The sequence below is a fragment of the Mirounga angustirostris genome, unplaced genomic scaffold, assembly GCF_029215605.1.
Source record: "Mirounga angustirostris isolate CCGP_5_RB_7025 unplaced genomic scaffold, mMirAng1.0.hap1 SCAF_9, whole genome shotgun sequence".
Lineage (NCBI taxonomy): Eukaryota > Metazoa > Chordata > Mammalia > Carnivora > Phocidae > Mirounga > Mirounga angustirostris.
The window spans coordinates 17,963,211-17,976,460 of NW_026991717.1; the positions used below are offsets into that span (position 1 = coordinate 17,963,211).

General features: G+C 46.0%; 1 long non-coding RNA gene across 2 annotated transcripts; it reads left to right on the plus strand.

Moving 5' to 3' along the window:
* The first annotated feature begins 8,475 nt into the window (after positions 1–8,475).
* On the plus strand, positions 8,476–12,918 carry LOC135365697 (uncharacterized). 2 transcript variants are annotated; one of them, XR_010413908.1, is made up of 4 exons: positions 8,476–8,641; positions 11,376–11,429; positions 12,025–12,124; positions 12,322–12,918. It is a non-coding gene; the product is annotated as an uncharacterized LOC135365697 (long non-coding RNA). The 2 variants fall into 2 exon arrangements; XR_010413907.1 differs by having other exon boundaries at positions 12,326–12,918.
* Positions 12,919–13,250: the final 332 nt, after the last annotated feature.

The following is a 13,250-nucleotide window of genomic DNA, read 5'->3' on the forward strand; positions in this document are numbered from 1 at the left end:
GCCAAGCCTCCCCACCCCCCAGAAGTGGAGGGCAGGGTGCCCGCGGGCCCCTGCCCGCTTGCAGCGCGCCCGGCAGTCCCTCCGCGGCCCGCGGGGCAGCAGAGCCGGGCGGGGGGCGCAGCCCGAGGGGAGCCAGGCCCGGCTGCCAGGCCTCGGAACCCTGGCATCACCCCCGAGGGAGGGAGTCCCTAGCGGCTGACAGTGTTTGGTAACCACAGAAACCGAGATTTGACCTATATTTTCAAATATGGCCCCAACTCTAGCTTTCCTTCTAGAAATCAAAGGGAGAGAGTCTGACCTGACTTGCTGTTAATGTTCATCCGGCTTTGTGTTCCAGGATGCCACCCAGAAGTTTGGGCAAGTCAGGAGATTTCGCTGGCGGGAGGTGCGGACGCCTTGTGAGGGTCTCCGGTGCTCTGGGCCAGGAAGCAGTGGCTGTCCTCTCTACCGGCCTCCTACCAACCACAGGTCCTCCTGCCCACCGATGGTGGACCATAGTAATCAAGATTTTAGATATGTTTACCGTTTGGCTAGTTCATTTTACTTCTATATATTTCATTATCCGAAGTAGGTAATGGGGAGTCCGTATTCAGATGATGGTCACAGCCGTGCTTATGACAGCCTTAACTGAGCATTTAATGTGTGCTAGAAACTGTTATAAATGTTTTGCAGACATCTACTCACAACATCCCTATGCAGTGGGTATTATTAATAACCCCATTTTATAGAGGAGGAACCTGCACTCAGAGAGGTAGGGTTTCCACTGAAAATCACCCAGCCAGGGAGTGGTAGAGCCAGGATTTATGCTTGGGCGGTGGGGCTCCAGAGTCCGTGCCCTTGACCGCAACACTAAATGTTTATCAATGGGGATTTGATTAATTTAGAGTGCATCCGTATAATGGAATACTCTCCAGCCACTTAAATGGTGATGTAGATTGGGAATAATTGGCATGGAAAAATGTCCATGACATATTGTTGAGTGAAAACAGCTGGTTACACAACAGCGTGCATAACAGGATCCTGCAGCTGGGCAGATGGGCCCATGGCCGTGCTAACTCTGGCCACCTGTAGGTGGTAGGATTTCAGGTGGTGAATTTCACAGGTTGTTTTCTGTATTGTTGAATGTTTTCTGGAAATGAATGTATATTATTTTCTAATAAAAAGAGAGGTTTTTTTACTTAAAAAAAGAAGAAGTTGCATTTCTCTGACACGCACATGTGAAACCACTGTCAAGGCTGTCCTCAAATCCTACCTTCTCCAGAAAGCCTTCCGTGATCCCTGAAGTTGGAAATTCCAGGTCCCATGCTCCTTATGAATGAGACCTTGTGTCCAGACAGAGATTTAGCCACATGAGCACATACCTATGTCACCAGCTAAACCCTAAATTATGGAAGGGAGCCACAGATTGTTTAACTTTTTCAGTATGTCCCTTAGTACCTTGCACAGCACTTTACCCATTGCAGGGTTCAAATAGTTATCTCTAGATTGGTATGAACTCACAGTGCTGGAACAATCCATACAAGAATTAATGGGGGCACCTGAGTGGCTCAGTCGGTTAAGCGGCTGCCTTCAGCTCAGGTCATGATCCCAGGGTCCTGGGATCGAGCCCTGCATCGGGCTCCCTGCTCGACGGAGAGCCTGCTTCTCCCTCTCCCTCTGTCTGCTGCTCTGCCTACTTGTGCTCTCTCTCTATCTCTGTTAAATAAATAAATAAAAATCTTTAAAAAAAAGGGGCGCCTGGGTGGCTCAGTTGGTTAAGCGACTGCCTTCGGCTCAGGTCATGATCCTGGAGTCCCTGGATCGAGTCCCGCATCGGGCTCCCTGCTCGGCAGGGAGTCTGCTTCGTCCTCTGACCCTATCCCCTCTCATGTGTTCTCTCTCTCTCATTCTCTCTCTCTCAATAAATAAAATCTTTAAAAAAAAATCTTAAAAAAAAAAAAGAATTAATGGCATAGTTGTTTGGTATCTGCAGCTTTGCACGCAGTAGGTGCTCCCATTTGTTAAGTGAATGAGCTCAGGGCTGCTCTGCCCCAAGTGGCCCTTCCCTTTGCTAAAATCAAAATGAACTGCTTCTTCCTCAGGGACTTCTCTTCTACCCGGTTATTCATCATCTCTATCAGGCAACCCCTCAGGAGGAACTGGCTCTGGTTAGCTTAGGAGGAAAGGGTAGCTCTTAGAATTGCTGGGAAGACTGGAGGAGAAGGCATGGAGGTTGGGCAGGAACAAAGGAAGTGAGGCAGAAGGAAGACCAAACCAAGATCATGACAGGCCTCCGCTGGGCTCTGCCACTAGCCCCAGCAGACAACCCTGCTATGGTCAGCTGCCGCTGCGGGAAACAGATTCTGTCCTGTCCCTTTGTCTTGGATTACCTGCCCAAGATTCAAAGCCTCAGATAGGATCACTTGGCTCACCCCAACTGATGTGCCTAGTGGTGTGCTGGTAAGTGTTTAGCAACCTGCTCTCCAGGGGAAAAAACTGATCTGTGGCAGTTTGCTGACTTCTATGGTGTAAACATTCCCACCACGACTGATTTTTATCTGCCAACCATTTAATACCCAACTCAAATGATTCCCGAGAATTTAAGGATTGGTTTTGGTAGGCTGGTGAATCTTGCGCTAGCACACCCCTGTATGTTGAGGTTCCGATGGTGGGGAAACCACCTGGACAGGAAAGGGGGCGGGATGCTAGGCAGCCCCAAAGAAAACAGTGCATACCCACATCCCAGAGCAATGCAGGGCACTACGTCCGTGGCATGACCCAACACATAGATTAATGGCTATCCCTTCTATGGTTAGCAGGAGCTTTTAGAGTAACACCTAAAGGAAGGTAAATGACGGGATTTAAGAAGGTAGAGCCGTTCTGAGACAGAGATGGGTGGTAGGAGAGATGTTCAAATTGGCTTCCTTCAGATCTCCCCACAGCACCTCTGCTGGTGCTTGTATGGGCAGGCCTCCATGAACAAGACCCAGCCCTGAATTAGCCAACAAGGAGTCAGGAAGCAGGGAAGCAGGGAAGCCTTCACCAGGAGAGGTGTAGCCCTTTCACCAGGTCTCAAGTCCAAGGGCAAGAACAATGACAGTCATGGCTACTGTGGTGGACAGAGGGCTTCCAATGTGTGCCAGGCACTGTGCTAGCCTTAGTCCTTTGTCTAGGTTGTTTTTGTGAGGCTAGATCACTAATAAACAATTCCCCTGGAATTTGATCCCTTATCTTCAAGATGTCCTGAGCAGCCATCAGACACCTGCCTACTGGGTCGCGTTTAGAGCATGGGACACATGCCAGGCACTCCATGTGGTCCCTCTGAAGCCCCTCTCTCTTGATGAAGGAAAGGAATTCCACTCCTCTTCTCATGAGTGGGGGTGTCAATACTCTTGGCTCAGTCTTCTCCAAAGAGATGCTTTTTACAAATGTTCTCTCATATCCAACAACTCAATCCTTCTATGCCCTCGAGCTGGTCCTGGTTTCAAGAGTCCTACAACTGGTTTTAGGCTCATTGCTTTGGAATGCAGCCTCTCTGGGCCTTGGTACCTCAGTTGGAAGTTCCAATTTAGCATCTTGCAAGAATTTACCAACTGAGTGATAATTACAGGGGTCTTGGCCTGATGATAATTTACTAAATTGTACACTTAGGAGTTTGGCATCTTTCTTTATGTAAGTTTATAAAAATACAGACCAAAACCATTAAAAAATTTATACATTTACTACCACATGAGAGGTGGAAAGCACAGGTAGAAAGGGAAATGGGTTGGTTCTTGGACAAATAGTGCAAGAAATGTCAATGCTAAAGGCAGTCCTAAGAGGAAAGTATACAGCAATACAAGCCTTTCTCAAGAAACAAGAAAGGTCTCAAGTACACAACCTAACCCTCCACCTAAAGGAGCTGGAGAAAGAACATCAAATAAAGCCTAAACCCAGCAGGAGAAGAGAAATAATAAAGATCAGAGCAGAAATCAATGAAATAGAAACCAAAAGAACAGTAGAACAGATCAACGAAACTAGGAGCTGGTTCTTTGAAAGAATTAACAAGATTGATAAACCCCTGGCCAGACTTACCAAAAAGAAAAGAGAAATGACCCAAATCAACAAAATCATGAATGAAAGAGGAGAGATCACAACCAACACCAAAGAAATACAAACAATTATAAGAACATATTATGAGCAACTCTATGCCAGCAAATTAGATAACCTGGAAGAAATGGATGCATTCCTAGAGATGTATCAACTACCAAAACTGAACCAGGAAGAAATAGAAAACCTGAACAGACCTATAACCACTAAGGAAATTGAAGCAGTCATCAAAAATCTCCCATGATATGAGGAATTCTTAAATGCAGGAAACAAACTGAGGGTTGCTGGAGTGGGGGGTGGGGTGGGAGGGATGGGGTGACTGGGTGATAGACACTGGGGAGGGTATGTGCTCTGGTAAGCACTGTGAATTGTGCAAGACTGTTGAATCTCAGATCTGTACCTCTGAAACAAATAATGCAATATATGTTAAGAAAAAAAAAAGAAGAAGAAGAAGGTAGCGGGAGGGGAAGAATGAAGCGGGGGAAATCGGAGGGGTAGACGAACCATGAGAGACGATGGACTCTGAAGAACAAACTGAGGGTTCTAGAGGGGCGGGGGGTGGGAGGATGGGTTAGCCTGGTGGTGGGTATTGAGGAGGGCACATTCTGCATGGAGCACTGGGTGTTATGCACAAACAATGAATCATGGAACACTTCATCTAAAACTAATGATGTAATGTATGGGGGTTAACATAAGAATAAAAAAAAAAAAATCTCCCAAAAAACAAAAGCCCAGGGCCAGATAGCTTCCCAGGGGAATTCTACCAAACATTTAAAGAAGAATTAATACCTATTCTTCTGAAACGGTTCCAAAAAATAGAAATGGAAGGAAAACTTCCAAACTCATTTTATGAGGCCAGCATTACCTTGATCCCAAAACCAGACAAAGACCCCATCAAAAAGGAGAACTACAGACCAATATCCCTGATGAACATGGATGCAAAAATTCTCACCAAAATACTAGCCAATAAGATCCAACAGTACATTAAAAGGATTATTCACCACAACCAAGTGGGATTGATCCCTGGGCTGCAAGGTTGGTTCAACATCCGCAAATCAATCAACGTGATACAATACATTAACAAAAGAAAGAGTAAGAATCATATGATCCTCTCAATAGATGCAGAAAAAGCATTTGACAAAGTACAGCATCCTTTCTGGATCCAAACTCTTCAGAGTATAGGCATAGAGGGTACATACCTCAATATCATAAAAGCCATCTATGAAAAACCTACAGCAAATATCATTCTCAATGGGGAAAAACTGAGAGCTTTCCCCCTAAGGTCAGGAACGCGGCAGGGATGTCCACTATCACCACTGCTATTCAACATAGTATTAGAAGTCCTAGCCACAGCAATCAGACAACAAAAAGAAATAAAAGGCATCCAAATCAGCAAAGAAGAAGTCAAACTCTCACTCTTTGCAGATGATATGATACTTTATGTGGAAAACCCAAAAGACTCCACCCCCAAACTGCTAGAACTCATACAGGAATTCAGTCAAGTGGCAGGATATAAAATCAATGCACAGAAGTCAGTGGCATTCCTATACACCAACAACAAGACAGAAGAAAGAGAAATTAAGGAGTCGATCCCATTTACAATTGCACCCAAAACCATAAGATACCTAGGCATAAATCTAACCAAAGAGGCAAAGGATCTGTACTCAGAAAACTATAAAATACTCATGAAAGAAATTGAGGAAGACACAAAGAAATGGAAAAACGTTCCATGCTCATGGATTGGAAGAACAAATATTGTGAAGATGTCAATGCAACTAGAGCAATCTACACATTCAATGCAATCCCTATCAAAACACCATCCACTTTTTTCAAAGAAATGGAACAAAGAATCCTAAAATTTGTATGGAACAAGAAAAGACCCCGAATAGCCAAAGGAATGTTGGAAAAGAAAAGCAAAGCTGGCGGCATCACAATTCCGGACTTCAAGCTCTATTACAAAGCTGTCATCATCAAGACAGTATGGTACTGGCACAAAAACAGACACATAGATCAATGGAACAGAACAGAACAGAGAGCCCAGAAATGGACCCTCAACTCTATGGTCAACTCATCTTTGACAAAGCAGGAAAGAATGTCCAATGGAACAAAGACAGTCTCTTCAACAAATGGTGTTGGGAAAATTGGATAGCCACATGCAGAAGAATGAAACTGGACCATTTCCTTACACCACACACAAAAATAGACTCCAAATGGTTGAAAGACTGCAATGTGAGACAGGAGTCCATCAAAATCCTAAAGGAGAACACAGGCAGCAACCTCTTTGACCTCAGCCACAGCAACTTCTTCCTAGAAACATCGCCAAAGGCAAGGGAAGCAAGGGCAAAAATGAACTATTGGGACTTCATCAAGATAAAAAGCTTTTGCACAGCAAAAGAAACAGTCAACAAAACCAAAAGACAACGGACAGAATGGGAGAAGGTATTTGCAAATGACATATCAGATAAAGGGCTAGTATCCAAAATCTATAAAGAACTTATCAAACTCAACACCCAAAGAACAAAGAATCCAATCAAGAAATGGGCAGAAGACATGAACAGACGTTTTTCCAAAGAAGACATCCCAATGGCCAACAGACACATGAAAAAGTGCTCAATATCGCTCGGCATCAGGGAAATCCAAATCAAAACCTCAATGAGATACCACCTCACACCAGTCAGAATGGCTAAAATGAACAAGTCAGGAAATGACAGATGTTGGCGGGGATGCAGAGAAAGGGGAACCCTCCTACACTGTTGGTGGGAATGCAAGCTGGTGCAGCCACTCTGGAAAACAGTATGGAGGTTCCTCAAAAAGTTGAAAATAGAGCTACCCTATGATCCAGCAATTGCACTACTGGGTATTTACCCCAAAGATACAAAAGTAGGGATCCGAAAGGGTACATGCACCCCGATGTTTATTGCAGCAATTTCCACAATAGCCAAACTATGGAAAGAGCCAAGATGTCCATCGACAGATGAATGGATAAAGAAGAAGTGGTATATATATACAATGGAATATTATGCAGCCACCAAAAGGAATGAGATCTTGCCATTTGCAATGACGTGGATGGAACTGGAGGGTATTACGCTGAGCAAAATAAGTCAAACAGAGAAAGACATGTATCATATGACCTCACTGATATGAGGAATCCTTAATCTCAGGAAACAAACTGAGGGTTGCTGGAGTGGGGGGTGGGGTGGGAGGGATGGGGTGATTGGGTGATAGACACTGGGGAGGGTACGTGCTCTGGTAAGCGCTGTGAATTGTGCAAGACTGTTGAATCTCAGATCTGTACCTCTGAAACAAATAATGCAATATATGTTAAGGAAAAAAAAAGAAGAAGAAGAAGATAGCAGGAGGGGAGGAATGAAGGGAGGAAATCGGAGGGGTAGACAAACTATGAGAGGTGATGGACTCTGAAAAACAAACTGAGGGTTCTAGAGGGGAGGAGGGTGGGGGGATGGGTTAGCCTGGTGATGGGTATTGAGGAGGGCATGTTCTGCATGGAGCACTGGGTGTTATGCACAAACAATGAATCATGGAACACTACATCTAAAACTAATGATGTAATGTTGAGGATTAACATAACAATTAAAAAAAAGACATGTCACTGCTAGTTTTGATCATGATCTGGAATCTTAAGGGATTAGCCGAGTACTTGTATTGTGCAAGGGAGGGGGGAGGTGGGGGCTGATGTGAGTCTGTGAGTGCACCCCAAGGGCAGGGAAACTATGACATTGGCTGGTGGGGAGGGAAGATAAAATGAAGCCATACTTTGACTGCCTCCTGTCTTCTCTTTTCACCCAAGTAGGAAGAACTATTGAAATGTCCCTCTTAAAGAGGCTGTGCTTCACCTGGCCCTTCACCACTGCTTCTGTCTCCTGGCATCTTGGAGGGGAAGGTCAGTCATCAACCATTAGTCATGGCCTATGCACTTCTGCTGAGAGCCTGTCTCTTCTCTGAATCTTGTCTGCATCAATCAGTTTGGGACAGGTCCTGCTGCCATAACAAACAAGCCCCAAGTCTCAGTGGCTTAAAATAACAAGGATTTATTGCTTGATCACGCTAAGTGCCCATTGTTGGGAGACCGAAGACTCTGCCCTGAGTCATCCTCCCTTCAGGTCATAGTTGACAGAGGAACCATGAGCCAGAATGTTACCAGCTGCATAGCAGGGGGCAAGAGAGCTTGGCAAATGGTGCTCTGACTCAGAGCAGCTGCCTGGAAGTGACACGCACATTGCTTTCTCTCACATTTTATGGGCCAAAGCAAGTCACACAGATAACTCTGTGTCATGTGGTAAGTCACATGATCAACTCCAATCCTATCATTTCCTGGGGAAAAAGAATGGGTAATATTTGATGAACAGCACTAAGGGCTAACCCAAGAGCCCTTCTCTGAGCCCTTACTTAAAAAAAAAAAAAGGTAAAGTTTCTGAATACTCAAAAGCAGAGAGATTAGTACAGTGAACTCCCATGTCTACATTCTGCAAGACATCTTCTTCAATTGCACTGTTATGGTAACAGGATCACTGTGCTAAACCCTGCAGAAGCCAGGTCTCATCCAATGTGCATGGTAAGCTTTATTATTTGTTCCATTTTACAGATGAGGAAACAGAGACTCGGGAGTTAAGTGACTTGGCCAAGGACACACAGCCAGTGCAGACAGAGCTGATGATGCACTCAGCCTTGCTGGAGGGTGCTGCAGCCTCAGGGGTGAAGAGAACTTAAATGGAAGCCATGTCAGGAAAGGGGGGCACATCTTTCTTAATGACGGGCTAGCTGCTGTGTGAGCTCGGCTCTCCTGCCAGCCCCCTTTGCTCTGAGCTGGGGGCTTCACCATCAGGGGCTAGAGGAGGAGGCAAAAGACAAGAAGTCAGAAGGGTCCTGTTCCCCAGTGAGGCATAGCCATGAAATGGGATGGTGTGGACCCATGGACATCCATTTAACTGTTGACTCTTTGGTGCATTCATTCAATAGCTATTTACTGAGTACCTACTCTGGGCCAGACCTGGGAAGACAAAGAAGTGAGCCCGCCTAGACCCTTGCCCCCACAGAGGAGAATCCTGCTTCTTCCAGCTGGTTGACTGGATTTTCTCAAATCTTAATTGGAGCCTCAGTTTCCTAACCTGTGCAAATGGGCATAGTAACAGCTTCTACATGGCAAGACCGTGTGAAGATTAAATGAACTCATACACAGAGATAACTGGAGCCCATTAGTGTCTCCCATGCCAATGGGCAGGGGTAACATCCAAAATATCGAATAACCCAGAAGCTATAGGCACCATCTAGTCAGAAGGGACCTCTGACTGACCAGAACTGGGTTGGCCAGTGTGCTGAATATTGGCTTTGGTGTTCCTGTGTTTCATAAACAGATGTTTGGAGAGCTCCAATAGCGGGTGCACCATGATCTAATGACGGAAATTTGCCCAGTCAGCTGACCTCTTGACCCCTCCTGGCTGAGGCCCATCTCTGTGTCCTGGTCACCAGGGGCTGGCAAGCATGTGTGGGTGGAGCCCACCTCTAATGCCTCTCACCCCCCATTACACCCACTCTTCTAAGTGCGGGGCCAAGAATATTTGGAGAGTAACAAAAGAATATAGAAATAACCAGATACTCACTTGATGTTTAAAGCCAATCGGTTTTGCTCCAGTGGGTGCCTGGTAGAGATGAAGGAATACCTTGCTTCTCTCTCCTCGGGGGGAACAAGCCCTTCCTCAAGGCCTTGCCATGTCCGAAGTTCCCACAGAAGAAATAATCAGTCCCCGTGTACCTGCTAGAAGGATTGAGGTATAAGCCAGAACTTCCCCCACTGTACTATGAGCCCACCTGAAATAAATTCATTTGTTCTGCACTAGTTACAGACATGTTACAAAGCTTCATCTTTTAAAGTGGCAGCAAATGTCTTCTAATATTAATGAGGATGATTCTGGAAAAAAAAAAAGTGTCTAGAAAGGTTTTTTGTTCTTCCAGAACATTAGGCTCCCCGCATTTCATTACCCAGTGAGGGCTCTCCATGTACTTCCTCTTCCATATGATCACAAACCGATTTGTTCCCATGTTCGTGTGTGGTTATGTGTTTAGACCACATGTAAGAAATTAGAGAAAGTTTGGAATTGGAATTGGGGTCGGATTGGGGAGAAAAAATCTGCCAGCTCATTTGGAGAAACCCACATGGAAAGATAAACTGCAGTGAGCAGCTCTGACAGTCATGTGAAGTGTTAATGCATCATTGTGACGCATTTTAAATCACATTTCTCGAAATTATTTTCCCCATTCGATCGCTACCTGAGAATGGAGATAATCATGTATGGGATCATATGGGGCAGTGCAGCCCGGGGTATACCATCTCTCCCACTGAGAAGCTCACCCGGGTTTGGAAATGCTAATGAATTACGTGACACATGACTCTCTGAAGATGCTATTATTACACCTACGCTACAGATAAAAGACTGAATCATCAAAAAAAAAAAAAATCAGTGATCTGCCTGGTGTCAACTTAGAAGTCACTGGTAACTGTTTTGAAGGATCCCGCTACTTTACTCTGGCTGATATAAAATCAGTTTCCCCAGGCCAAGGTTAACAGACAAGAGTGGGGCAGGATCTCTTCTTCAACTGTCTGACCTTTCCCGCGTTGTGTGGGAGAGTAGGGAGGGTGTGGGAGGAAGCCTCCCTCGGAGATGGCACCCCATTGGCTGACCACTGATTGGGGGAGGAGGGACAGATCCCAAATGGGCAAATGAACAGCCCCGTGGCTCCTGGGCGGCAGCCGGGGCCACGCCTTCAGAGTTGTCCCCCAAACCTACTCCTTCCAAAAGGTGGCCCTAAGGCGGAGCTGGTGGAGACACAGGGCAGGCTTTGCCCTGGCCCATCTCCAGTCCGCTTCCATATTGAGACCAGGAGCCTGGGACAAGCTTGCTTTTCCCAAAGACTGCTGGGGAGACACCGCTCACCCTGGTATGAGCTCAGACTGACACAGGGACCAATGGGCTGAGCAACTTCGAGAGAGAGGTAGATACTGAAAACATCGCCATTTCAAAACTAGGAGGGGTTTTATGTTTGCAGGAGATAGGGGCCTAAGGGCATCTTTGGGATGGTGTTACCTGGGAAAAGTCGTTCCGAGAAGAACCCAAACATTTAGCGACGCAAATGTTTGAACATCTGCCCCCGTATGAATGCAGGAGTCTTGAAAACAGAAGCTGCCAACTGCAGACCGCATCCAACTTTCTAATATGATCTCTGTGGCCGTATCTGTGTTTTTAAAAAGAAACGAGTTCACATTTTAAAATTAGAATCTCCTCCTGCCTTAGAGAAATCACTGCACCTGCCTTTGTGGATGGCCCCCGGCTGCGCCTTGGGATGAGGTACGGACTCTCCAGTGCTCCTCTCCCCCCACAGCACTCACGTCACCCAGAGCCTCCCAGCTTAGGAGCTGAGCATCAGCTGTCATTTATCCCTTCATTTGCACCCTTGATTTGATTATAGAGGACTCAGATTTCTCTTTGTAGCTGAGCCTCTTTCCAACGTGGGAAAGAAAGAAAAAAAAAAAGAAAGAAGAAAGGAAAGAAAGGAAAGAAAGAGAAAAAGAAAGAAAAAAAGAAAGAAAGAAAAAGAAAGGGAGGGAAACAAAGGAAGGAAGGAAGGAAGGAAGCTAAACAGGTTGATGCCACTTACTGGCTTCTTGAGGACATTTGAGTTTGCCTCTCTTGATCCAGAAGCTTGCCTCTCTTGGAGGCCAGATGTCAGTGAGGTGTCCTTTGGATAATATTTTTCCTAAGGAGGGACCTGGGCCACCTGTGGCAATCAACTGTTGTTTGTTTTTGAAGAAATATTAATAATAAAGCTAATATTTATTGAGCACCTTCTCTGTGCCTGGCAATTTTCCAAGCTCTTTACATGAGTTAACTTATGTAATTCTCACAAGAATGTGCACTAAATGCAATGATTACTATTTTATAGAGGAAGGAACAGGCATAAAGAGCCGAAGCAGCTTGCCAGTGTTTCTCTGAGGAAGCAGCTGAGCCGGGATTCACACGCGAGGTGGTGGAGCCCAGAGACGGTACAGTTAACCCCTGAGCTATTCTGCTTGCATGGGTCTTTCCCAAAGCCGTTTCCACGGGTTGACGCATCAGGATTGACTAGCACATGCTATGGTAGTAAAGCCCCAAGTCTCAGGAGCTGGAAACAACAAAGGTTTCCGTCTTGCTCACGCTACCTGATTACTGATGGTCAGCTGATGTGTTACTGTCATCCTAGATAGACAGAGCTGGCCCACCTGGAACACTGCTAGTGGCAGAGGGGAAAGAACACAGCAATTGTGCACCAGCTTTTGGAGGCCTCCTCTAGAAAGTGGCATTTATCACTCCTGCTCACATTTCGTTGGCCGAAGCAAGCCCAACTCCGAAGACCCAGGGAGTGCAATCCTTCTGCAGAGAGAGGGACTGCTGAGCAGTCTACGCACCAGAACATGGAGTTAATCTGCAGGAGAGACATCCGTGAGCCTCAGAGAACAAGCCAGAGGCGTGTGGGGCCCCGTGGGACAAAGTCTGGCAGAGTTAGGAAGGGTGCTCCCCCCCAATCTCTGATCTTGCTCCCACCCCCTAGATGGGACTGACGGCTTCAGGAACCTTGGGAGGCCCACCTGTCAGCAATACTGGCATGGAGAGAAGCACATTCCTCTACCCAGGGCCTTTGCATATGCTGTGCCCTCTGCCTTGATCCCTCTTCCCCACTCCCACGTCTACTAGTTCATATTCATCCTTCACATTTCAGGAATAAGCTCAATTCTTCTGGGAAGCCTCGTTTACACCTTTCCTTGTATTAGGCCCTCCTGTGATTCTCCTTCATAGCACCCTGAGGTTTCACTTTTCAGCACTTATTAAAGATTAACATTGCATGTTGATTTGTGCTTGTCTTTCCTATAAAACTGGAAGCTTTACAAGGGCTGTCTTGGTCACCTTTGCATCCGTGATGCCCGGCGTGGTACCAGGCACATCACAGAGTCTCTCCTTAATACCCAATGAATGAATGACTGGGGCACACAGGATGACTGCAGCTGATAGACAGGACTGCGAGCCAACAGGAGGTTCCCTTTGAGGACTCCAAGAAATAATTTAGAGGGAATTTCCAGGGGTCCTAACATCCTGTAGCTGAGGTGGAGTCAGGATAAGAAAGAGTCCATAGGA